Here is a 26267-nt window from a genome sequence, read left to right as displayed (position 1 = left end):
AGAATAGATAGAAGCATCAATTGTCTTCTTTGAATTGTTTATACCATTTATAAGTTTCAAGATATTCAATCTCAAACTTTGAAAACCGTTTTTCTCGAAATGTGCAGAATGGCGCTTGTCATAAGATAGCACAACAGCGACGAGATCAGATAGATAAACAACATCCCTCATGATACTGTACCTTGATGTGGTCCGGGGGCATTTCCACTAAAGCAGTATTTCAGTGATGATGTCACAGAAACTTGGGATACGATTATTTTCTTTTTAGTTAAGCTACATTGTGATAAATTTTAGTACTTAGCATGGCGACCTTTATCATCCACTGCCATGGTCAAATAATATACAATGTGGGTTTAGGGTCCAATTCTCTCAGGAGGCACTCTTCTTTTATTGCTATATTTTAAATTAGATGCATGTTAACACTCACTAACACAAATTGCTTATTCTCTCATATACACTCACAATCTCATTCCAAAAGTACAAACGTGGCCTTCGCGATAACACAAACCTGATCACAAACGCAAACGCTCGCGATGTCACCAAAATTCAAACATCCTGGTACGTAAACGTTTGCACCTAAAAATTTACTAACGCAGTCTCAAGCATCAACCCACCGCTCGCGCAATCATGAATCGGTAACGTCCAAAAGTCTCTACCATTGATTCTAGCAGCCCAAACTCATGCTTTCAGTTGGACCAAGACGTGCATGCGCGATCATTGAAGAACACACGAACATGCGAATGGCCACACGTTCATAAAGATAATGTGTCCACGCGATGTTACAATTCTTGGTCCTAGTAGCATAAGTCCAATGCCTTCAGGTGGACCAATCAAAAAGTTGATGCTCATATCTACCAAACTACACGTTCCATGGCGACATAAAAATCGAACTTATACTCACGAAGTCACATACACGCGACAAACAAACATATAAATGCTTGAGCCCTTCGTGATCATCCACGCAACCTACACCCGCGCTCTCGCAGACATGATAACATCCCCGTGATAATATGAACGTCTCAGCACTTATAAACATTCAAACGCGATCTCAAGCGTGAACCTACAGTCCCCCGCACTCGCGCGATCATGTATCGGTCACGTCAGGAAGTCTCTATCCTCGATTCCAGAAGTCTAGGTCCATGCCTTCAATTGAATCAACTAAACAGAAAGCTCTCATATCCACTGGTCAACACGTTTCATGTCGACATGACCAGGAACAATAGTGATATGGAGTAACTTACTCCCTGTCAGAATGTGATCCGTACACCGAAAACTAAATATCAGAATGATGGTCCGCGTGGCCATCCAAAAGCACACGCAAATATGTGAATGGTTACAGAGTTACAAAAGCGAATTTATTCACGCGTATTTTTTTGCTAAAAATTCTCTTAACTTTTGAACTAAATGAGCTATCTCAAATCTGTCTATATAAACAATATTCGTCTCTTTAAGCTCTAAAGTTTTGTGAAGACGCTATTGCAGGAAAAAAAAATATAAAGTTATAATGAAAAAAAAAAACAATGTTTAGGGTTACCCTATCACACATTATGATGGCTGTAAAATTAAAACCATTAATGTTAGAAATATGACGTCCTCCGCAAAGTTGCCTGAACAAAGTTGTACTAAAATTTTACGGAACACTTGATTGTTTTATCTTTTCTTGTTTCGAAAACAATTTCTGGACCACCCTAATGTCACCCATCTCAAAAGATGCCTGAATTGACACAGATTATTTGTTCCGAAGACATGAAATTTCTAGAACCAGTAGTTTAGTCACAAATGTTTTTGTCATCCTAAATTCTGGATTTGGACCACTGTACATTGGAAAAATCTTCACGAAAATCAATCAGCAATACTACCAATGCCCCCAAATACATTGATTACTATGCTATATTGATTACTTTTCATGAAAATTTTTCCATATTTGGATATTTGGAAAGTATCAACCGCAGCAACTAAAAAACTCAGACATTTTTTACAAAGAAGAAGCTCAAAGCTTGCTCTGCCTGCAGACAGTCAAAGACGCAAACATACCTCATCGCCGCAGAAGTTTATTGTAAGCTGACAGTATTATATCGAGAAGCAAACCAATGCTCATGCATATACCAAAAATAAACGATCACACCAAACTGTTCCTGGTGAATGCATAAATAAAATAAATTACTATTTGCCAGGTACCTCTTCTACGAACCGGTGATAATATTGGACCTAAACATAACACATCGATTGGCTGACGGATTGATGGATATCTCCGCCATGCTACGTCTCTAAGGAAAATCATCCAAACGCTCAGCATTACGAAGCTGCTTATCATGTTCTACATAAATCCGCTAGATTTCAAAACACCGAACCTTTCGATACCATGATGGCGTTTCCGAGATGCGTTTCAACATATGTTGAACATGAGCTGGAGCCGACTTGTCACGACCACGCAGGACCCGAATAACAAAAAGCAATGCGGAAATCGACATTACTCCCCTGACCGACTTGGCTTACTAAATTTGCTTTCGACTGGATATTCCACGTGCCATCCTACTATCGTTGTACTTCATTCTACGACAACCAGACGAGAAAAATCTAGGCCAATACAACTTGATGCTATAGGTAAACAGCCCATGTATAATATATTAAAATTTAATCACGTATGTCGTTTTTTCAGGTGTTGAGCGGGGTCATCACATTTGGTAGTTTATTCGTTTTCTTGGCATTTGTGAAGGACTTTCTTGGGAAAAACTGTTTAAACCTGATCTACACTGTAGTCCACGGTGGATACTAATCAAGACACATTAACCTGCCCAGAAGTTGCTCTCATCCGGTCATCGTGCTACTGCAAAATTACAGTTGCCAACTCGTCCGAGTTGGATGAGTCCCATTGCTTCACGTATGGCTTTCCTGTGTACAAGTTTAGATTTCGGTACGTACGAAATTGGACGATACCATTTTATCGTAAATTAATATGATTACGTATTAATTTCACAGAAGTACCTTATGTTTATTTCACTAGAGCTGGCTGCTGCTGTAGTAGAGCACGAGTGCGATGAAGAAAACTAAGCCGATTGCGAGGAAGGATAGGATGAGGAAACTTTCACATGCCGAGATTACACTGATGATGAAGGACATGGTGGCACCGGTCTCGGCGGTCTTGCAAGCATCGAGGACGAACTGCCTTCACGAGACGTTCATTTGTCCAACTATATTCACATGGATGCTGCGGAAAATATTCTCGCTCATGATCCCGGCTCCGGAAGTACGCATCGGAAGCGCAAGTTGACTGAGAATCGGATGTTGTTCAGAAGCGGCACCGGTCGTACTATGGGATCCGAAACCGTTGAAGGAATAACTGTGACAACGCAAGCTCAAAGTCCCTCAACTTTAGTAGTATGAAACGGTTAGCTTTAGATTCGCCGAGAACTTTACTCAGTCCGTCTAATCTTACTTCAACGCCAACATCCTCAACGATGAGAGAGCGAAAGACTTCCCGAAGTATAATCCTCCTCCCGAGGTAAACGACTGGTTGCAACACTTCCAACGATGGACTCCCGTCAAACGTCTGGTGGCAGTAGATCTGCTGACCGAACATTACGGCCCGACCCAGGTGCGGCACATGATGACGGTTATCGAACCCCAATTCCCGCGAGATTTTATTTTACTTCCTCTGAAAGAGCTCGCACTTCAAGTGCTGTCCTACCTGGAACCAAGAGAAGGAAAATAGCAAGGAAGCTGCCATCGTGATGGAAGCGATGGGAGGTGACCGTCCGAAACGGGACCGTGCCGGCAATATGCCTCCTATTTCGTCCCAATGGAAAGTGGCGTACATGCGACAACACATCATCGAGATGAACTGGCGCTCGAGACCGATTCGTACGGCTAAAGTACTAAAAGGTTTCGATAACCACGTTATCACGTGCCTTCAGTTCTGCGGCAACCGAATTGTATCCGGTTCCGACGACAATACGTTCAAAGTATGGTTTGCCATCACCGGAAAGTGCCTTCGAACATTGGTTAACCACACAGGAGGAGTCTGGTCGTCACAAAAGGCCGGAAACATAATCATCTTCGGCAGTACTGACCGCACGTTGAAGGTGTGGAACGCTGAAACTGGCCAACTGTTACATACGCTATATGGCCACACTTCGACTGCTCGTTGTATGCATTTACACGGAAATAAAGTCATCAGTGGCTCTCGCGATGCGACTCTACGAGTCTGGGACGTTACCGAGGGCACTTGCCTACATGTGCTGGTTGGTCATTTGGCTGCTGTTCGCTGTGTTCAGTACGATGGTAGGCTAGTAGTTGCGGGACTGCAGGGTTAATGTGTGGAATCCTGAACGACAAGAGTATCTCCATACGCTCCAGGGCCACACTAATCGGGTGTACTCGCTAGTTTGATGGTATTCACGTTGTGTTTGGCTCGCTTTACACGTCGGTTCGCGTGTGGAACGCGGAAACGGAGAGTTGCAATCATGATCTAATGGGTCACCAGAGTTTAACATCAGGAATGGAGCTCCGGCAAAATATTCTGGAATAAGGGAATGCTGACTCGACCGTCAAGATTTTGGACATCATCACTGGCTAGTGCTTGCAAATGCTATCTGGCCCCAACAAGCATCAATCAGCTGTTACCTGTTTACAGTTCTATTCCCGCTTCGGAATCATCAGCTCCGACGACGGTACCGTCAAGTTGTGGGACGTTAAAACTGGACGTAACCTGGTTGCACTAGAATCGGGCGGTGTGTGACGAATCAGAGCCAATGACACGAAACAAATTTGTGTCGTAGGGTTACGCAACGGTGCGGTAGAAATAAGTTTAGATAATCTGACGCTAATAAAAATTTTGAATCAAAAAATATTGCTGTTTTTGTTTTGATTTGAAAAAAAAAGAAAACTTAAACGAATGAAATAAGAAGAAGACCAAAATAAGGAGCACGACGATCGCCCGATTTTCTATAGCTCGACATCGGACTCACGTCGGTCCGATTACGTCGATGCTTTTGACATATTCGAAGGTTGACGCGGTTTATGCAAATGGTGCAAAATTGCAGGATATAAACCCGATATCCTGCTCTGATCGGCCCGTTATCGGGCTTAGTCGGCCCGATCATCGGCCTGATAATCGGGCCGATTGAGCTCTACAAAATTTACTGGGGAAGAGGATTCTGAATCGGTTTTTGATTTTGAGCCAGAATTCTGCTAGAAATCAGTGATGACATCCGCAAAAATTTGTCTTCAAAATTAAAAGTGGACTTTTTTCTCAATAGGGGCAATCTGCAAATGAGATCCCTCTTTTTTCGCTTTCTCTTTCGCTTATTACTGCAAAACCATAAAGTTTTTTAAACATTTATCGGTATGTTTCGAAAGACTAAGGTTTTACTAGTTTATTACGCAAATAGTTGTAGGGAATTCAGAAAGGTGACCGAGTAATTCAAAAAATAAAGAAATAACAGGCCTTAAAATTGACAAACCTAATTGACTTTTAAAAAGTGTACGCATATGAAATTGTGCCATTTTCACACCAGGTCATGATTTTTTATGTGTAGTGTACGGAAACTTGCACACTTTAGATTACAAATGATAAGAAAATGACAGGTGATGATTCTACTACCACATTTGTAAAACAATACCTATATTAAATAGCGCAAACATTTATGAAATAATATTAAGCATAAACACTAGAGGTGTACGAATATGAGATTGTGTCACTGTATTTTGGCGAGCTCGTGCGATGGCATTTTTGCACTTATTTTAGCAAACAAGCACTCGTTGGAAAAGTTATACACCTGGCCTGGCAACGTTTTGGAAATAATGATTTTATGCAAGGCTAAATATTTTTCAAGTTAAATCCAATAAGGCAAAGGCACTTTCTTCGATGTGGAAGTATTCTGGGAGTACAATAGGTCACTATATTCGAGATTAAATAAAACAATGTACACACCTAGAAAATCAGGCGATTCAACATTTATTTGAAGAGGATGAATACTGCAAATTATAGAAAAATTAATAACACAAATAATAAATGAAATCCATTGACGTCATCAGATTAAAAAAATGAGGTAGTGGCAAATAATATGAAAAATCATGAAACCTGCGCGTCTGGTTTTATACTCGAAAATGATTTACTTGGTGTCCTTGTCGTAACTTGTGTAACTGAAGTTTGTGCATTCCGGTTAAAGTGATTGCATAGCTGTGCGACGATCACGTTTTCGCTCCGGAGCATTTTTTGGATTCTTTTTCCTTCTCTTTTTCGCTCATTTTTTTCGATTATGTTCTTCAACAACACCCTAAATTATTATATTGTTAAATACGGATCGTCGCGGTTGCGGTAATTACCGCAACCGCGCGGTATTTACCGCACCTGCACCGCAAAATCTGCGGTGCGGTGAGACACTTTTTCCCGCAGATGCGGTGCGTGAAAGAGCTTTTACCGCGCGGTTTTACCGCAACCGCGCCGCAAAAAAAATTGATGAAGTGATAATTTTGATTATTCTAAATTGATAAACAGACTGCTATAACGAAAGAAAATCTAGCTGCACGGAAAACCCCGCAATCGCAAAAATTGAATATTGCATTTGTTGATTTTTGATTTGACTGTTTCAACTAAAAATTGTTGGTACAACTAAGTGCACTGTTGAATTTCGCATCACCAGTTTGTTAAAAAAAATGTTGTTTTTGAAAGCTTAACAGAAAGACAGCAAAAAGAAAAACAAAAATTTGCAACGCAAATTTAACTATTGCTTTGGTTGGAAAGGATACGTTGACAAGTTTGCTTCTAAAATGTTAAAGTTAACAAAAGTTTGTTGGTTTCGAAGTAAAATCTACAAATCGGCTGTAAAAAGCTTGAAGTGACTCTCTAAACATTACTATTAAAACTCATCCAAGTATATTTGTATTTAATTCATTTGCAAAATATTTTTTTACTGACTTCAGCAGGTGCTCAAACGCATATTAAGTCAAAGAGTTATTTTTAAATGTTGTGTTTGTTAAATGGCCGCATCCTAAGTCAATTGATTGCAGTTCCATTTCACTGCAGGTAAAAAATCGCTGTAAAACAGAAGAAGTTTCTGAAAATCATTGTATGACAGTAAATGATAGAGTGACGTATGTATTGTGTATCATCATTATGAGTATTCGCAAAGAAGAGAAAAACCATTGAGCTCATGTTAAATATAACTCGAGATAAAACCAAGAAAACGCCAAATCCTGCTATTATCGTATCACCTGGACTGAACTTTCCAAAGTGTGAAAATGGTAAAAAGGTAAGAAATAAGACCAGACGTATAAAAATGAATTCACTTTTGTTGTTTGTATTGAAAATCCGTCTCAGATTCAATAGTAAGTACTAAACAGATATTGACGGCATTATTATTTTTTTAAAGTTGTCTCCAGTAAAGGTTTCACACAGTAACTTGTAACCGAAAGCTTCAAATCACATTTTTCTCGATTTCGAAAAAATAACTCAAAGCCACCATAAAATAAATTCTTGGCCAAATATACCATAATTACCTATATATTAAAAAACTTTTTAGCAAAATTTAGTCGCTTTTGTTTTTATTTTGTGTATTGAAATAAGTTTTTGGGTGTTGAGCCGTTTTGTATTAAACCCAATTCATATAAAACAGGCTCTTCGATAAAATGTATTCATTTGATATTAATCAAAACCTATCAACACAAACCCAAAATCTAATAATGCGATTGTTTACTTACTTTTTGTTTACTTTGTCTTCCGTTAATTGCTCAGTCGCTTCGACATTTCGATATGGATCGTAAATTTATAGAAAACCTTTCTGGTAGAAAACCTTTCTGGTAGAGGTATATTCATTTGCAGATAGGATTATTTGAATCCTTGAAATTGTAATTTATTGGTAATTCACTATCAGTTGGTTGGTGTTAAGTCAGACGCAACTATATGACTTTGCATTGTATTTCAAATCTGGCTAAAGTCGAATGTAGCGAAAGAAATTCGTTATCCAGTGGCATTATTGACTCATTTTTTTTTTTAAGATTTTGCGATTTGGTCCGGTCTGACTTTACACCGATTAGTTGTACTATAAATCGGGTTATTTTTGCTATGGATATTAGGAAGACGCATAAAGATTCAATTCAAATGCAATCACTTTCTATTTTCGCGAAATTCCTTTTATCCAAATGGGCATAATTAATGTGACAACTGGCTTTTGAGAAGCCTTCGATCTTATCTTTTTAAGCTCCACTATCCAAAATTTTTGAACGTTTTTATGTGCCAGTCGCCAGATTTAAATTCAATAGTAATTCTTCAAAAGGGCTAATGAGACTTTTGTAAACAAACTTATTTCGCTCATTATCCCGCTACCGAGTTGAATTTCATGAAAAATACACATGAATCAACATCTTTATCCTTGGTAGAATCAATTTCAAATGTTTTCTGTGTTGAAATGATAACAAATTAGGAGAAATCAGCAAAACAAAAGTTTGTTTACAAATCTTATTAGCCCTATTCAAATGTTGATATGGAATTTACTAGTGAACCTGGTTTAAAAGTTAAGTGAGGGTGAAGAAATGTGCCTTTAGCCGTCGAAATTGATTGTGGAAATTAAAATCATTCTGGGGAAAATTTTCAATAGGATCTATATAACATTGAGAGCAGCTGTTTCTATTTCGATGATTACGTCATTATAAAACTTTCCACGTTTCCAGAACATATCGAAAGATGATAATTTTATGCAGAGTTAAGAGATAAATGTTGAAACGAGCGCACAATCAACAAGAGAAAGTATATAAGGAGAATCTTTCATTGAAGCGACTCAATAAAACTTCCCAAGGATTGCTTTAAAAATATAAAAAAAAACAATTTAACAGTGATTATTTTATGGAACTTGTTCTGTCGATAAAATGATGTATACCTTAGAAAACCCTTGCCATTCACCAAAATAATCTACTTACTTGCTAAAGGAACAGAAAGAAACGCTAAAAAACACCTACATTAAACTTATCAAGAGAAAAAAAACTATGACAGTCAAAACCATATAAAGCATAAGTTAAATAAACAAAACAGCATAAAATATACCAGCTTCACGGTATACTAGTATGAAAATGATGGGAAAGTAAATTTCTTGTGTGTTTTTTTGTCAACGGCCAATTAGCGATTTGCGGCAAAACCAAAATTAGTCAGGCGACCTATGATTCAGCTCATGAACTGGCATAGCGTTGTTTGCTTTTTTCACCCGCAAGTGAGTCGTAGCTTACAACCTACACGCTCATTCAGAACTACTCAAAATTTGAGTTCCGAGTACTCAAATTCAAAAATCTAGGCAAACTGTCAAAAAATGAGTTTTGAGTTGAGTGAAATTATCTCATCTCTTGAGTAACCGTTAAGTTTTAAAGTTTTGGGTGAAAAAATTACTTTGAACAATTGATTAAAGTTGGGTGTCGACCAGAACTTAAAAAAAAGACCTTGCTGTGAACAGGAAGGCGCGAAAACATTCAGGAAAATCAATCGTAAGTTTCGCCAAGTTTTATTTTTGCTTTAACCTAATTTCTTTTGATTTTTTTCAGATCCAGCCGTTACTAAGAGATTATGATCTGCATGCTATCTAGGAAGGGGGAATATTCAGGAAAGAAAAGCTCCCGGAATATATGGACCGAGATCCAGACATAGTGTTAACGCCGGGAGGTACAGGTAAATAACATTTTAAATTACGTTGAATTTTCATATAGCTATATTCTAAATTTGGAGTGGTTATTTCTCATATTTTGTTTTTGAGTAAAAAGTACTCAAATGTTGACCTGTTCAACTCGAACTCAAAACTGAGTAAGCGAGAAAAACTCTCCTTTTGACTATGTGCACTTTTTATGAAATTGAGTGGCTGGCCACTCACTTTTGAGTTATGTTGGATGAGCGTGTAAGAGAAGAGACGACAACAGGCTTCTTGCTCTTCTTAATTTTCTCGACTTGGCCCTGCCGTAAATCTGAAGACAATAAGCGTTCATCGTTGCCAGATTCCCTTTGAATGTTTATTACAATTGCCGAAAATAAATGTACCTAAAAGGTCGCACCTCTACCAAGAATTTACAATGCTAGCTGCATTTAAAAATTAAATTAAATATTTATTCATGTCTCTCTTAACAATACACGTAACTATATCGTCATTCAGGTCTTTTATTCAATTTGCACGAAATGTTGATGCATATGAAAAATAGCCAGAATAGATTCAGCAGCACTGTTTTCCATCCCGTTTGTAAATATAATGAACGCTCATGACTGGCAAAATGACCAATCAGAAGCTGGTTCAATATTGAGGTTAGGACTGGATCAAATTGGCTACGCGATTGTCTTCTCTTCTCTTAGCTTACAACAAAAACTTCATTTTCTTCTCGGAAAAAGCTTACCACTGCCAAAATAGGAATGAAACGAGTAAAAAATTTAGTTTTATTTGCAATTATTCTGAAATTACAGCCATTTGCGACTATTTGGCCCATACATTTCTTCGAAATGTAATCGGGGTATAATTGTTGTTATAAAAAATCGTTCCATGAATAAAGTTCCAACTCGAAACCAAGACCTGGTACTGATTGGTACTGGTACTGATTGACCAATGTCAAACTCCTTCATATTTTGGACTACGTAGGAGATTCAGTGAAGATTAAGATTATATTCTTTCCTCGCGCGATCTGGAGAGTTTCATGAATTTACACCATCTTATGAAGGTTTAGCTTAACTTAGGAAGAACGGGAAATTATGTTGCGGCGGCTACCCGGATAGAATTTTACAATAGCATTTGCCTTACAAACAATCATAAAACAATAAATATTATAGTTATTACTGTTTCAATATTGTTCGATGCCAAGTTCTCACAGTAGATTTACAATAAAATCTCATGTAACAATAAATTTCACTGTTCAGCAAAAAACTGATACAGTACATTTACATTCAATTTTACTGTTTTCGAGAAAACGATGTATGGAAAAATTGATTTTTTTAATGTTAAGATACATAACCACCCCACTTTTTCACTGTTAAAGTCTATTTCACATTGAAATTTGCTGTAAAAACGTTAATGTTTATTGTTTTTGTATTGTAGCATAATACTAAAACTTACTGTAAATTATTGTAAAATTACTGTACTGTAGCAGTGAAAATCATGGTTTTGTTACTGTACATTTCTATTCGGGTACGGTGCTCAACAAATTACATTTCGGAATAGCACACATATAGCTCTGCGAATAATATTAGAAACCACTATGTTTTATACCTTTTCGCAAGATGTTTACTCATCATCTTGTAAAATGATGATTAATAAACAATTATCTACAAATTGATCGGTGGTTTGGTGTTTAAAAGTTATTTTCACCAATGTTTACAGAAAATATATGCACTATAACAGAACACAATCAAATCAGCAACACTTTGCTTCCTGCGCTATCTGTGAGTGGCTTCAATGTAGAATCGCCAATAAGCGCACTGTCAAACATTTTATGAAAGAGAAAGTGTAACCAATTGATCGGCCAATTGTTGCCCCGACTCTTATGGGCGGTTAATATGTGCGTCTAAAAGGTCTAAAATTAAATCTGTCGATTAGTCGGTAGTTTAAAGCTGCAACCAGATTTACACAGATCAAATCTTTAGACACTCATAGTAATAGACCTGCGAAGGTACTTTTTTTGAGCCAAAAAAACTGTTGAAATCCAGGAGCCAAACGAACATGACGTCATACAACGCAAACATGGAATATTGCTATTTTATTTTAAATATGTATTTTGTTATTCATAGTAGGCTTCACTTGTTATGTCCGTATTAGTATTTTACAATGTTACTTAGAATGATATTTATTGTGTTCTACCTAATTACATAAAAAGGTTTTTATTTATGTTCTTTTTCATCAACTTTACGTTTTTGAAGAAATTGAATATTTTTATTGCTTTTCTTTATTTTTTGTTGCTTGGTGTCACGCGTATAACTTCTCTTTTGATTCATATATCGAACCACTTGAAAAATTATTTTGATAAAAACAGATAATCGAGCACGTTCGAGCTTGCACAGTTTTGGGTGATGTCAGTTTAACATGCTTGTTTTTCTAGTAGCCAGATTTGCGGTTTTTATATCCGCGAGTCTATTACTACCCTCTAAGAACGGTTGGTTTCAAAATCGTCCAACGATGGACGTTCGTTGGACCAATTTGGACATCGTCCAAATAACCGTTCAACGAACGTCCATCGTTGGACCCGTGTTGAACGATTTTGAAACAATTTTTTGGACTTCTCAGTGGGTATGAGTGTTTATAATTAAATCTGGCGATTTATATCTCGCGTTTTTTGAGAAGGGCCAATGAGCATACTGTCAAAATTCACTTTGAGAGAAAATTCTGGGCACACACTGATATAGGGATGTTATGCCGCAGAGGTATTGTGTTATAGAATCCAGGATAATATGACGCATTTATGTCACAGATATTATGACGCGCCCTTCTTTATGAGCAGGAACGCTATGATGCTGCTCCTATGCGTCAAAATGTTCGAAACTATAAGTGAATTCTCGACTTTATGATGCAATGCCTTTGCGTCATAACATCCCAGTATCGGGTACATCATATAATTACGGCATTTATGACGCAGTACAGAGTCTGGACCTAGGGGCAGATCACTCTAGAAATGTATATCAAATTTGTATCAAATTAGAAAAAATGTATTTAATTTCTATTTTTGCATCAACTTTGCACTCCCTCGCAGAAAAGTTTGTTTAACAAACGTCCTACGCTGCTTCACTTTGTTCGACGTTTTGTTGAATGTAGGGCTATTTTTTTGTAGGGTTTTGACGTCTTACACGCAACGCAAAATATATTGCACGCAACGCAAAATACATTATAAATTTCTATTTTGATGGAAAAAAATGCATTTAATTTAGCTAATTTTTAAAAATGCATCACAAGTGATCTGCCCCTAGGTCTGGACATTACGACACTAGGATGATTGCGGACTTCAATACAGAGTCTGGACACCACGACACTAGGATGATTGCGGACTTCAATACGTACATTTATTTTTGGAACGTATGACGCATTATTGTGCGTCGCAATGTCCCAGATATTAAGACGCACATTATTTTTGGATGTTATGACCTGGGACATTAGGACGCAGTTCTTCTGCAAGACTATAAGTGCGTCATAGTGTCAAGAGTCTGCACTGCGACATAACATCCAAAATCGAATGTGCGTCATTACGTCCAGGGTATCGTGACGCACAATGGCTGCGTCATAAAACCTGAAAATAAATGCGCGTCCAAGGTAACCTATTATGAGCAGGGATGCCATTATGCCAGATTTATCTAGCACAGCCAGAGTTTTTTGCAGCTTCCAGATAAAAAGACAAACCTCTTATTCTGCCAGATTTTTGAAATATAGAAGTGTTTGCACACACATTTTGGAAATTTGGGGCATATTTTCCCAAATTTATCAAAAATCGATTGATACATTTCGATAACTTTGGGGTCGCTGTTAAGTGACAGATTGTGCCAGACATTTTTAGATGATCTGCCAGATATTCTTTGGGAAATAGTGGCAACCCTGATTATGAGTAAAAGTTCCGCCTATATTTTATCGTCTCAGATGTAAATGGAAGTCTTGCCAGCAAGGATACCACTTATATTTTTCCAATGTCTTCACATTTCATAATAAAATGTCTTCATTTGTCTTCACCGAAGAGGATTCTGAATCGGTTTTTGATTTTGAGCCAGAATTCTGCTAGAAATCAGTGATGACATCCGCAAAAATTTGTCTTCAAAATTAAAAGTGGACTTTTTTCTCAATAGGGGCAATCTGCAAATGAGATCCCTCTTTTTTCGCTTTATCTTTCGCTTATTACTGCAAAACCATAAAGTTTTTTAAACATTTATCGGTATGTTTCGAAAGACTAAGGTTTTTACTAGTTTATTACGCAAATAGTTGTAGGGAATTCAGAGAGGTGACCGAGTAATTCGCGGAAGAGAAAGTAAACAAAGAGAGGCTCTCTTTTGTCGATTGGACCTATTGAAAAAAAGTCTTCAAGTCTTCTGAATCTGGCATCGCGCCTTGCCAGCAGGGATACCAGGTATCTTTTTCAAATGTCTTCACATTTTATAAAAAAAATGTCGTCATTTGTCTTCAACAACCATTCTGAATCGATTATTGATTTTCAGCCAGAGTCCTGCCAGAAATCAGTCAGACATCCGAATAAATTTGTCTTCAAAATGAAAAACGCGTCTTCACAACATTTCAAATGTTTTCAAAATGAAGACAAATTTTCAAATCTGGAATCTCTGCTTGCCAGTTTTTTTCCCACCATTATTATACCAGTATAGAGATCTTGGGCACTGTCTTGTCGACCGGTCTCACGACACTAATTAGAGCACTCTAGTTAGAGTGCGGCCAAGACGTGTTTGACGTATCCAAACGAGCAGAAATCTGACGTATTTCTATTGTGAATACGTCAAAGTTCATGTTCGTTTGGATACGTCATGGCTTCTTGGCCACACTCTAACTAGAGTTCTCTAACACTAATGCAGTTTCTTGGTTGAAAACAATCATATTTGCTTTTGCCGGTCTTTATTATTTTCCACCAGCTAGTGATGCAGCATTTGTGTCACGTGACGTGTACGTATATGAGCCGTAGAAAAGTCTAGCGAGGTTTACCAGATAAGGCACTCACAGAAATAACTTTAGTTTTTGTTTGACGTACTTTTAAATTATATATTCAGCAGGATCGCCGTGACCAATTGCATACATGCATATACCTTATGATGACCATCTTGAATCTGCCACTTCACATTCTTCGTCGAACACGTCTTCTCTTTGTGGCAGGTCATCGACCTCTTGTGTAGCATAATACTGCAATATTTTATGTTGGTTTGTTTACTTTGCGTATTCTTTTTATATTTGAAGGTAAGCTTGAAACATTTTATTCTAAGCTATCTAATCATTTGTTTTCAATTCCAGAAGCTTGCTTGACAAACGATGTGATTATAGATTTATCAGATAAGTATATATAATTAAGTTTTGTTTTTTTGTGTTTCGAATTCATCTCGTCAGTAACTAACACCATCTGGGTGTCTAGTTAGACGATGTATCTAAACTAGTACCCAAATTAGCACTAGTTAGACACAAAAAATTCCAAACAGTTCACACGACATATGTGAACGCCTAAAGCCACATGTCCCGAGTGATGTCCCGGGAAGCAAATATAGCTCTGGTTTGCTGACGAGAAAGCGAAGACGAACTCTTGTCTTTTGGTTAAAGAAACCAAACGCCTGGTATTATGCAATAAAAATTGGACTAAACCGTTTTGCGCGTTAAGGGCACAAGACCTAATTTTAATTAAGTTTTGTTTTTTTTGTGTTTCGAATTCATCTCGTCAGTAACTAGCACCATCTGGGTGTCTAGTTAGACGATGTATCTAAACTAGTACCCAAATTAGCACTAGTTAGACACAAAAAATTCCAAACAGTTCACACGACATATGTGAACGCCTAAAGCCACATGTCCCGGGAAGCAAATATAGCTCTGGTTTGCTGACGAGAAAGCGAAGACGAACTCTTGTCTTTTGGTTAAAGAAACCAAACGCCTGGTATTATGCAATAAAAATTGAACTAAACCGTTTTGCGCGTTAAGGGCACAAGACCTAATTTTAATTAAGTTTTGTTTTTTTGTGTTTCGAATTCATCTCGTCAGTAACTAGCACCATCTGGGTGTCTAGTTAGACGATGTATCTAAACTAGTACCCAAATTAGCACTAGTTAGACACAAAAAATTCCAAACAGTTCACACGACATATGTGAACGCCTAAAGCCACATGTCCCGAGTGATGTCACGGGAAGCAAATATAGCTCTGGTTTGCTGACGAGAAAGCGAAGACGAACTCTTGTCTTTTGGTTAAAGAAACCAAACGCCTGGTATTATGCAATAAAAATTGGACTAAACCGTTTTGCGCGTTAAGGGCACAAGACCTAATTTTAATTAAGTTTTGTTTTTTTGTGTTTCGAATTCATCTCGTCAGTAACTAGCACCATCTGGGTGTCTAGTTAGACGATGTATCTAAACTAGTACCCAAATTAGCACTAGTTAGACACAAAAAATTCCAAACAGTTCACACGACATATGTGAACGCCTAAAGCCACATGTCCCGAGTGATGTCCCGGGAAGCAAATATAGCTCTGGTTTGCTGACGAGAAAGCGAAGACGAACTCTTGTCTTTTGGTTTAAGAACCAAACGCCTGGTAGTATGCAATAAATTACCAAAAGGGAAAAATTGGACTAAACCGCTTTGTGCGTTAAGGGCACAAGCAGGGGTTCCAACAGTACAGCCTTGCGACAGTATTTCAGAGGCTGTCGTCTTCTTTTCGCTTCGACAGTTTGATGACCGAATCAAGCACGACAGCTCTCAGTAAAACTGTTATGCGACTTGCAACGTTGCCGTCTTGTACCGCACACGACAGTTTGCGCATACGTCTACAACTATAGTTGATGTGCGATGACAGCCTCAGTTGGTTTTGCGTAACATTTCTATCGTTCTTGGTGGTAGAACCGACACATCGATGCAATCAAAGAACATTTGTTTTCTGTGAAAGTCGTGCTCTGTACATTAGTTAAGCCCAGTACGGTGCGGGATACTGAACGATTTAGAATGAATGCTGCATGCAAGGTTTTCGTTTTTTTTTTCATTCATTTCCCATACGGGATCAAAACCAGCGGCTTTATTTGATTTGATTTCAAACAGTTAGCGAATTTTTAACGTCGTTCGAAATTAAAAACCTGAGCAAATATTTTTAGTCGTTGTGGTAGACTGTTATGTTGCGGGGAGAATCATTTGAGTGAAGCTGGATAGTAATTGTTCAGTAATGGTGATGTGGGTCGAATTGCCGTATCGGGGTAGAAAGAAATCGTTTAGAAGTACGTATTGCGGAAAGTTGGACGGTTTCAGAAAACGGATTTTTGATATGCCGTGTAGATGAAAATGCAGATTGCATCTAGTCACGAATCACAGCATGAACATAGGTCATGAGTTATGAGGCTTTTTATTTCATCGGGAAGCTAAAAATTGCGTTGCTACAATAGAGAAATACATAATATAGTTAAATTTAATTTTAAGAGGGGCGCGCCGCCGATTTCAGGCTCCTGAAATATTTTCGTGATTTGTTGGTTATGCTAATTTGTTTGAGGTGATCAACAAGCTGATGATTTTATTTGTTTTATTATGCCACTCAATAGCAAACGTGTTTGTCGAGATTGTCCTAACAACTGTACTTTTCAAGGTACAGGCACACCTCGAAATAGGGGACGTTGGGGAGTTGTGAACCATTGGGAGTTGTAAGCAGCGCTAAGCCATAAATAATTAAAATGTGGTAACTACTAAATATTTCTACTGTCATGACCTCATTTTCTTATTAGCAATTTTACCCGAAAAAACAGGGATGTACAACAATTTTAAACGTCCCGTGCCGCAACCGCGAATTCAGGAGGTTTAGCGTGAATCAATGGTCACCTATCCATTGCGAATCAGATCACATTTCTAACTAATATTTAGTTTAGAATTATCTTAAAATTTAACTTCTATAGGCCCATTAAAATAAGAAAAAATGCCTTTAACATTGCTTTGTTTAGCGTACGTACTACAGAATAATAGAAATAAATTTCAATCACTTTTTATGTTTAATATGGAATGTATTATTATTGTTAGTGGTAAACTGCCCTAATACAGCACTTGTTTTTAAAAAATGATGGCTTTCATCATCAAGAATAGTTGAAAATGGTTTGTAAAAATATTCCCTCGGTCTCGTATTTATAAGCTTTTAAATAAAAATATATTTTTCATGCTTTAAATTTTTATATCTTTAAATTTTAAAGTTCCAAAATTATTAAATCTGACTTTCAAAATTTCTTAATCTTCAATATTTTAATTTTTTTCCTTTTACATTTTAAAATATTTAAAATTTTAAATCTTTAATTCTTTAAATCTTTAAATTTTAAAATTTCTAAATTTTTGAATTCTTAAATTTTTAAATTCTTAGATTTATCAATTTTTCATTTTCTCGTATTTCCGAAATCCTATTTTTTGAAATTTCAGCTTAAATTCAGCTTTAATTTTCAATTTTGTATGTCATATTTAATGTTCAGTAAATTTTTTATGTCATATTTAATGTAATCATTAGGGTCGGCCAATTCGGACCTAGTAAGGGTTTATGAGCTATAGGACTACAACCGATTCACAAATAAATATTTTTTCCCGAAAGCCTGATCAATTGCGAACATTTTGTCTAAGGTAACTTTTTCCGATATCGTACCGTATTGTGTATTAAGGGTTCTACGCAAAAGTACATGAAAGGTCCGAATTACCCCAACCCTGTTCCAATTAGGACCACCCATGTCTTATCGATTTTTGCAATGGAAATAAATGCCTATGTTGACCTAAGTTATTTCTATTTAATTTTCACTAAGTTTTGAATTGTGAATTGACAAGTTCTGTTTGATATAAAAAAATTTGTGGCAAATATTCCATAAATAGTAAGAGTTGGGTCAAATTACCTAACAATAGGTTATGAGCTATAAACATAGAAATCTGTGAATCGATTTGCGAAAACTTATCTTTTCCTGAAAGCTCGACCTCTCAAACGTTCGCGATCGCGTATCATATCGTATATATGGTAAAAGGTCCGAATTGAATCAACCCATATTCACACACAGATTAAGCGAAAACAGTTGATAGTCTCGCCTAAAATAAGATATTAAATAAAAGATATTAGACGGCAGGTCCAAAATTACGATAATGCACATAATTTCATTAATTGTTGTTGCCAACAATAATCTTGTTTTCGGTTTACACATTTATCAAAAAAGCGCACGCTCACGAAAACTGAGAACCGCAAAATTTTGTGAGAAAAAACAGAGCTACATTACAGTCATGAAAATTATATACATACGCTTTTCACAGTATTGCCATAGCTGAAAAATACCTGGGATCCAAAACTCCCCTCTAATTAAAAAAAAATCGATTTCTTGATTTTTTAAATTTGTAACATTTTAATATGTTAATTTTGCAACTTTGAAGTCTTCAATTTTGCAATTTTTAAATATTTCGATTTTTTAATTTGGATCAATATTTAGATTTTTGAAAGCTTTAATATTTTTGATGGTTCAGTTTTCGTTTTTTCAATATAGGGGAATTATGGTTAAAACCGACACCTTAAGCTAAACAGTTTTTCTTAGTTGCCACAAAACCAATAAAATTATAATTTTAATGCACAATTCTTCTTCAGAAAATTCTTAACAAGACTTAATTTTTTCAGCGCTTCGAAAAATTAATTTCATTAAAAATTATTGGTTGTAAAACTTGGAAAACAAAGTGACTTTTTGTAGGCACTGCGGGTAAAACCGACACCCTATAGGGGTAAAATCGACACCCCCTTTAATTTATTTTCTCTCCACTTTATTAAAATCTTTATCTTTATTAAAAATTATAAGGTGTGAGTATGTATGATGCAAAATATGTGCTTTTTATTGCTTCATCATGTAGTGAGGGGAAGATAGTTCGAAAGCGTAGTACTATAAATAAGAGTATTTTATGCTATAGGATTATTTATTGATATGAGTATTTCCAAATAATCCTTGCGCACATCATTGCAACTTCCAGTGTCATTTTATTTCGTAAGAGAAGATTTGCAAGCGTTCTACGTTCTGCTAATTGGATTCATTCACTTATAAGTGACACACACACACATTTCTTAGTAAAACTATCTTTTTCAGATTTGATTTTTCGGACTCTGATTATCAACGATCTATTGGGGTATACATAATATCATTGTCTCATTGTGATAAAGTTCGTCTATGACAAACCAAGAAAACACTAGAAATTCGGTTTGATGAGCTTTTTGGAGAAATAGCAAAAGCTTCGATAGAATTAGATAAGCAAAAATTCCAATTTTTGATTTTTAAAGAGACTTATAAGAAATAAACACAATAAAAGTATTTCTGTGTATTTCAGCTATTACTATAGTGTGCTAATAGTGTAATAGAAGTGTCACAAAGATCCCCAGCCTTTTGTAATGAATCGCAAGTAAACACAACCATCTTAACAGTGTGTCGGTTTTACCCTAACCAAAGGGTGTCGGTTTTACCCCAACAGCGCACATTTTTTTATAAAAGCAATTAAAAATATTGAATTTCTCAAACTCGTCTTCAATGCATCTAATTGATCATAGGAAAGGCCGATAATAATAGGTACTGAAAAATGGGGTGATTTGAAAAGCTTTTGTTCGGTTAAAACCTTAAAATCTACCAACGAAATTTTACATCCAGACGAGTATGAACGCTGCTGTCGTATGTTTTGTTTATTTTTCTGACATTCGGCGCACTAACGTAAATCCAATTTTTATTCAAATGCTCTACATAAACGTACTAATAATAATGTATCATTATGAAATGAATAAAAATTTGATTTCTAGGCAAAGTTGTGGGGTGTCGGTTTTACCCACAGTGTCGGTTTTTCCCACAATTCCCCTACAGATTGCATACGTCACAGTAATCGGTGAGAACTAAACAAGTGAAATGCTAAAAATACTTAAATTAAGTTAATACGGGGCAGCGAATTGCACTAGTGTTGCACTTTCTGACAGAAGTGGGAATGAACACGTCTAGTGGCCGGCTCTTTCGCTAGAAACTGCAACTTACTGCTCCGGGGTTGTTCATTAAAAAACGGCATTAGAAAACTATTTATTTAATCAATTCAATCCATCATGCTATAAATCAATTTCCCAAGACAACGTAATGAAAACTGAAAACTGATGTTAAATGACATCCAATGAAAATCGTGCCAGAATTCTGTCCTGGGCAAATTTTTCTACGTTTGAAAACTGCGTTTTATCATGCCTAATGCACGTCTAAATTAATGCGCATGATTAGTATAACAGTATAACTGTTATGCTGAAAAGTACACTTTACACGTTCGTTCGCTTAAACATGCGTTGATCCTTAAGCGGACCTTACACGAGACAGAAATATTGTCAATAAATATATTGATAAGACTGCTTCAATCCATCAATCTCATTTAAATTCTACAGAATCAATCTATGATTTATTGTCAATATTTCTGCTCGCGCAGGGTCCGCTTTAGCGCAAATTATTGCCGCTGCACTTCCGGTGAAAATTTCAACGTATTGACATGTTGGTTTTCACCGAGTGCTAGATAATTCGCTTTTTTCACCTTGATTGGGCGAATTACTCGTGCTGTGGTGGACCAATTTTGTGGCACTGCGAGTTTATCGTCGGTTAGTCACAGAAAGTAAAGTCCATTGGACTATAAACGAAGATTAACTGGCAATATAGCTTTATATGCTGTGCCATTTTGGGCTTTGTTTCACAAACAAGCCAAACAGAAGCGAAGAAGAAGAAGAAGATTGCCGCTGCGTCGATTCAAACTCCATGCAAATGTTCAATGGTGACATTCATCATATGACAGCCCTAGACGACAGTTTTATCAGTTTGGACGAAAAATGTTATCCCTCTCAGAAGGCTGTCTCCGCGACAGTTTATGCGAAACAGCAGACACAAAAAAAATGGTAAACCGACAGCCCATTCGGCTCGCTACGTTTAGCGTAGAATATTGTCAACAAAACGAGCGCGGTACAGGCTGTCCCCAAACAGCACCTTTTCTCACAAGATTGCACTGTTGCCATTACAGTTCGGATTAGCGAGCGAACATGCTGTAGCAAGAGAGCGTCGAGCACACATAGAGACATCCTATTCTGTTGCACAGCGACAGTAGTAAAAAGGCAGTCATATTGGTAAGCCTGGGCACAAGACCTAACTTAAATTAAGTTTTGCTTTTTTGTGTTTCGAATTCATCTCGTCAGTAACTTCCCGGGACATCACTCGGGACATGTGGCTTTAGGCGTTCACATATGTCGTGTGAACTGTTTGGAATTTTTTGTGTCTAACTAGTGCTAATTTGGGTACTAGTTTAGATACATCGTCTAACTAGACACCCAGATGGTGCTAGTTACTGACGAGATGAATTCGAAACACAAAAAAACAAAACTTAATTAAAATTAGGTCTTGTGCCCTTAACGCGCAAAACGGTTTAGTCCAATTTTTATTGCATAATACCAGGCGTTTGGTTTCTTTAACCAAAAGACAAGAGTTCGTCTTCGCTTTCTCGTCAGCAAACCAGAGCTATATTTGCTTCCCGGGACATCACTCGGGACATGTGGCTTTAGGCGTTCACATATGTCGTGTGAACTGTTTGGAATTTTTTGTGTCTAACTAGTGCTAATTTGGGTACTAGTTTAGATACATCGTCTAACTAGACACCCAGATGGTGCTAGTTACTGACGAGATGAATTCGAAACACAAAAAAACAAAACTTAATTAAAATTAGGTCTTGTGCCCTTAACGCGCAAAACGGTTTAGTCCAATTTTTATTGCATAATACCAGGCGTTTGGTTTCTTTAACCAAAAGACAAGAGTTCGTCTTCGCTTTCTCGTCAGCAAACCAGAGCTATATTTGCTTCCCGGGACATCACTCGGGACATGTGGCTTTAGGCGTTCACATATGTCGTGTGAACTGTTTGGAATTTTTTGTGTCTAACTAGTGCTAATTTGGGTACTAGTTTAGATACATCGTCTAACTAGACACCCAGATGGTGCTAGTTACTGACGAGATGAATTCGATACACAAAAAAACAAAACTTAATTAAAATTAGGTCTTGTGCCCTTAACGCGCAAAACGGTTTAGTCCAATTTTTATTGCATAAGTATATATAGGTTTTGTTATAAAATAAATCAATTTTCTTTGTGCATTTTTCAGCAATAAAGTATGCAACGTTGACGATGCTTTTCTCCCACTAGCATTGATTTGGCGGTTTTCCAAGGATAAGAAATGTTAACCAAGAATACTTGGTGACTACTTTACGCTACCATACCTTATCATCGGTACTTATGTGAAATGTAACGGTATTTATAGATTTATTTTCAAAACCATTCTGCACATAATTGTCTTATGTTTCAGTGAACCTCCTAGACCATGCCACAATTTGTGAAGAATAGCCGTTTATAGGTAGTAGTAGATGCAGTAGCCTAAGCATAGTGCTTATTTTAATAAATCTTAGGAGAATATCACTTCAATGAAATTGCGCTTTGAATAAAAAAAATTAAGTCATTACTGTACAACATGATTGCTTTTATAAGACTTGTATAAAACAAGTCTTATAAAAGCAATCCAACTTCAAATAATACTAAATATTGAAACAGAGGGGTCTAACAAACAAATTCATTTCAAACGAAGTTGACTCAAGCGCTTTTTTGAATCTTAGTTTAGCGACCTTTAATGTGTTTTTTAATAATATCAATGCACAATGGTAATTCAATGCATAAACTAAGCATAGAACCAGTTTGTTCACATTTTACTGATCACTAAATTGATTCTATGATGAAATTGCTGATATTTTACAATTTAGGTGCTTTTCTCTCCATTTTGTATTCCTCGTAAGTATATTAACTATACCAAATATCCAAAAAAGGGTTTAAGAATAGGGTTAGGTTAGGTTAGGGATTAGGAATGGCAGATATGGTAAAATACGAGAATCTTTAGACAAATTGCTAACTATTGTATAGTTTGGATAATTTTCTTAAGTGGGGTTTTCCTTCACCACAAGTATATTTTTTGAGTGTATAGGTAGATATGTATTTTTGTTACGTCGGTAACCACAAAAGAGATTATATTTAACTACTAAGAGGAGCAAAACGCTACTGTCTCCATGTGTTCACGGACCGAAACATGCACTAGCATATTGTATCCCATTACTTTGACATGTGTACGTGTGTGTCAAACTAATGGGCCTAGCATATGTACGAGCGAGATGATAAATTATCAGTGTTAACAGCGACATGCGACCTCTAAGAAGTTACAATCTCTTTTGTAACGACGCATTCATATTAATCCATTTCAAATGTAGTAAAATGAATTGTTCCCTTCTAGTTTATCAGCGTACATTGCATCAGACGTTCTCAGGAACAATACTTCCAAACATTTCAGCCACGCTCAAGATTAATTGTTGACTGTCTGGTGTATTTCGACGGGATTGAAGTTTTTTTTTGTTTCAATATGACCAATAATTTATAGTATTTATTTACTTTTATAAGTAACTAGCTAATACCCATCGCGCGTTGCTGCGACACTCTGCGAAATAGGAGGAAAACACAATTTGTTCCAAAGCGCCATCTGGCGGGCAGATAATCTTCAACTAAAACCACACAAACACGCCCCATACCAAATACCTACTGTGTGCAAATTTTTACGGAAATCGGTTAAGCCGTTTGGGAGTCTATAAATCATATACATACAAACATTGACTTTTATATATATATATAGATTTATTCATTTATCATGTCTTTAGGAAATAATAAAATATATAAGTAATTTTTATCTATAATTTCAAATCACAAATCCAACCTAGAATTAACTAAATAATCAACTGGTACAACTTTTTGCCGATCTGAATCAAAAAAAAAATCGATTAAAATAACCAAATCTTGCAATTCCCAACAAATACTTTAGCTGTTACAACTGGTTGGAAATTATTTATTAACAAAAAAATTGATTTAAACAACCAACTTAGTTTTAATTTTCAACACGCAATATTCTTAAAATCAACAATAAAATTAGTAGACACAACTCGTTTGATGAGTTGATCCATATGATGTGTGTCTTTGCTAGCTGACAGCATCGCATTTTCAACTAGATGCTTTAGTTGTTTCAGCCACCGTTTTGTTGACACAAACACAAAAATGACAGTTTAGAAAAATCGACAATCGTTTAGCTGTACCAAATTTTAACCATTCGATTTCAGAAATTCGACTAGTAATTTAGTTGCTATGCGATCGCGAGCGTTTCCGTGCGCCTTTTCTTTTTTAACGAGAATAGAACATAGCTTAAATAATCTACAGGGATGCCAGGTAATATATTTTTGAAATCTGTGCGCAGCCTATGTAAAAAATTAAGCACGAAGTCAAAAGTAGAGAAATCTTTGCTAGTCTGTGCATTATGACAGAAAACTGTACAAACCTGTGCATTAAAACAGGAAAATTGAATGTTGAAAATCTGAGAAACACAGATTAACCTGGGCACTAGGCATCCCTGTTTTGCAGTGATTTTTGGTTTCTTTATTAAATAATTCGCCTTTTCGTTTTTAACGGGAATAGAAATGTCAGCTGCATAAAGCAGAAGAGATTAAGACATATGGAGTGTATATGCCGCTGCTGACACTGATCAGACATTGACTCGATATCACGTACACTGAAGCTAAAAAGGATAAGGATTTCATGAGTTATAACTTATGAACCGGCACAATTCTTGATAAACATATGATTACGGCTTAAAAGCCAACTGTCAAAGTGCTCTTTGAATGGAAATTCTGGACACACCGTTAGTGGCCAAACACACTTCACAGCAGTTAATGAAAAGGAAACTTTTGTTTACTACCATCAACATCTGTGATTGGCGAGTAACGGTTTATCCGGAATTTCCACTCAAAGTGAATTTTGGCAGTTAAATTTTAATCCGTAATCATATGTTTGTCGAGAGTTGTATTTTAATAACCGGTATATGATTTTCATAATTTCGTCTTATTGAATTCAAGGATGTGGCTTAAGATTATTATAAAGTTATTGTGAAAACGGCATAATTTAAAAATAATGGAATTTTATAGTTGGGTGGAAAATAATCGTAAAAATGAAAAAGTATCCATTTACTTATTGTGCAATTGTGTAATATATTTATTACATATTCTCCAGAAGCTAGATAATCGGACAATAGAAGCTGTTGATATGGACTTCAAACCGACTACCAGTGCTTCTGGAATCTGGCATCCAGCAGCAGTAGTTTTGTGCTCAATTTCAGCGAAATCTTAAACTCCAGTATGCAGGTTTATTTCTAGAAAAGATATTTTGTAAATCAAAACAATGAAAAGAAATAAAACAATAAATAAATTTATTACCATTATATATTTTATAGAGCCCGTTTATGAATCACATAATAATTATCATTTAAAATTCATTTTCGTAAACAATACTTAACATAAGTACACTCATATGAAAGTCATGAGAACTAGCTACACATTTTATTGGCATGAAATATGGAATGAATCGATGGCCATATTTATCGTAGATTCATAAGGCAAACTGATGATTTCCAAAAGAAATACTTGTGGCGCAAAGTCATGAGTGAATTATGTATTGTAATAGTTATTTTATCTCGGCGTATGATAGGCCTTTATTATC

At 36.4% G+C, this 26267-nt stretch overlaps 1 protein-coding gene, 1 long non-coding RNA gene and 1 pseudogene across 4 annotated transcripts in view; 2 read left to right on the top strand and 1 right to left on the bottom strand.

Annotated features, from left to right (window-relative positions):
• The window catches only part of LOC131682921 (putative fatty acyl-CoA reductase CG5065), an 833091-nt gene that overhangs the window by 660047 nt on the left and 146777 nt on the right, over positions 1 to 26267 (bottom strand). The gene's annotated exons all lie outside the window — the stretch shown is intronic.
• LOC131680090 (F-box/WD repeat-containing protein 7-like) lies at positions 2989 to 9570 on the top strand (annotated as a pseudogene).
• Positions 14505 to 25907, top strand: LOC131682924 (uncharacterized). Of its 3 annotated transcripts, none has more exons than XR_009304265.1 (5): positions 14505 to 14597; positions 14702 to 14885; positions 14940 to 14959; positions 22798 to 22937; positions 22999 to 25907. It is a non-coding gene; the product is annotated as an uncharacterized LOC131682924 (long non-coding RNA). The 3 variants fall into 3 exon arrangements; XR_009304266.1 differs by having other exon boundaries at positions 22798 to 22943; XR_009304267.1 differs by having other exon boundaries at positions 14525 to 14597; positions 14705 to 14885.

This window comes from Topomyia yanbarensis, chromosome 2 (assembly GCF_030247195.1).
Source record: "Topomyia yanbarensis strain Yona2022 chromosome 2, ASM3024719v1, whole genome shotgun sequence".
Classification (NCBI taxonomy): domain Eukaryota; kingdom Metazoa; phylum Arthropoda; class Insecta; order Diptera; family Culicidae; genus Topomyia; species Topomyia yanbarensis.
The sequence above is the reverse complement of the archived record's forward strand: the minus strand, read 5'-3'. Positions and strand labels throughout refer to the sequence as shown.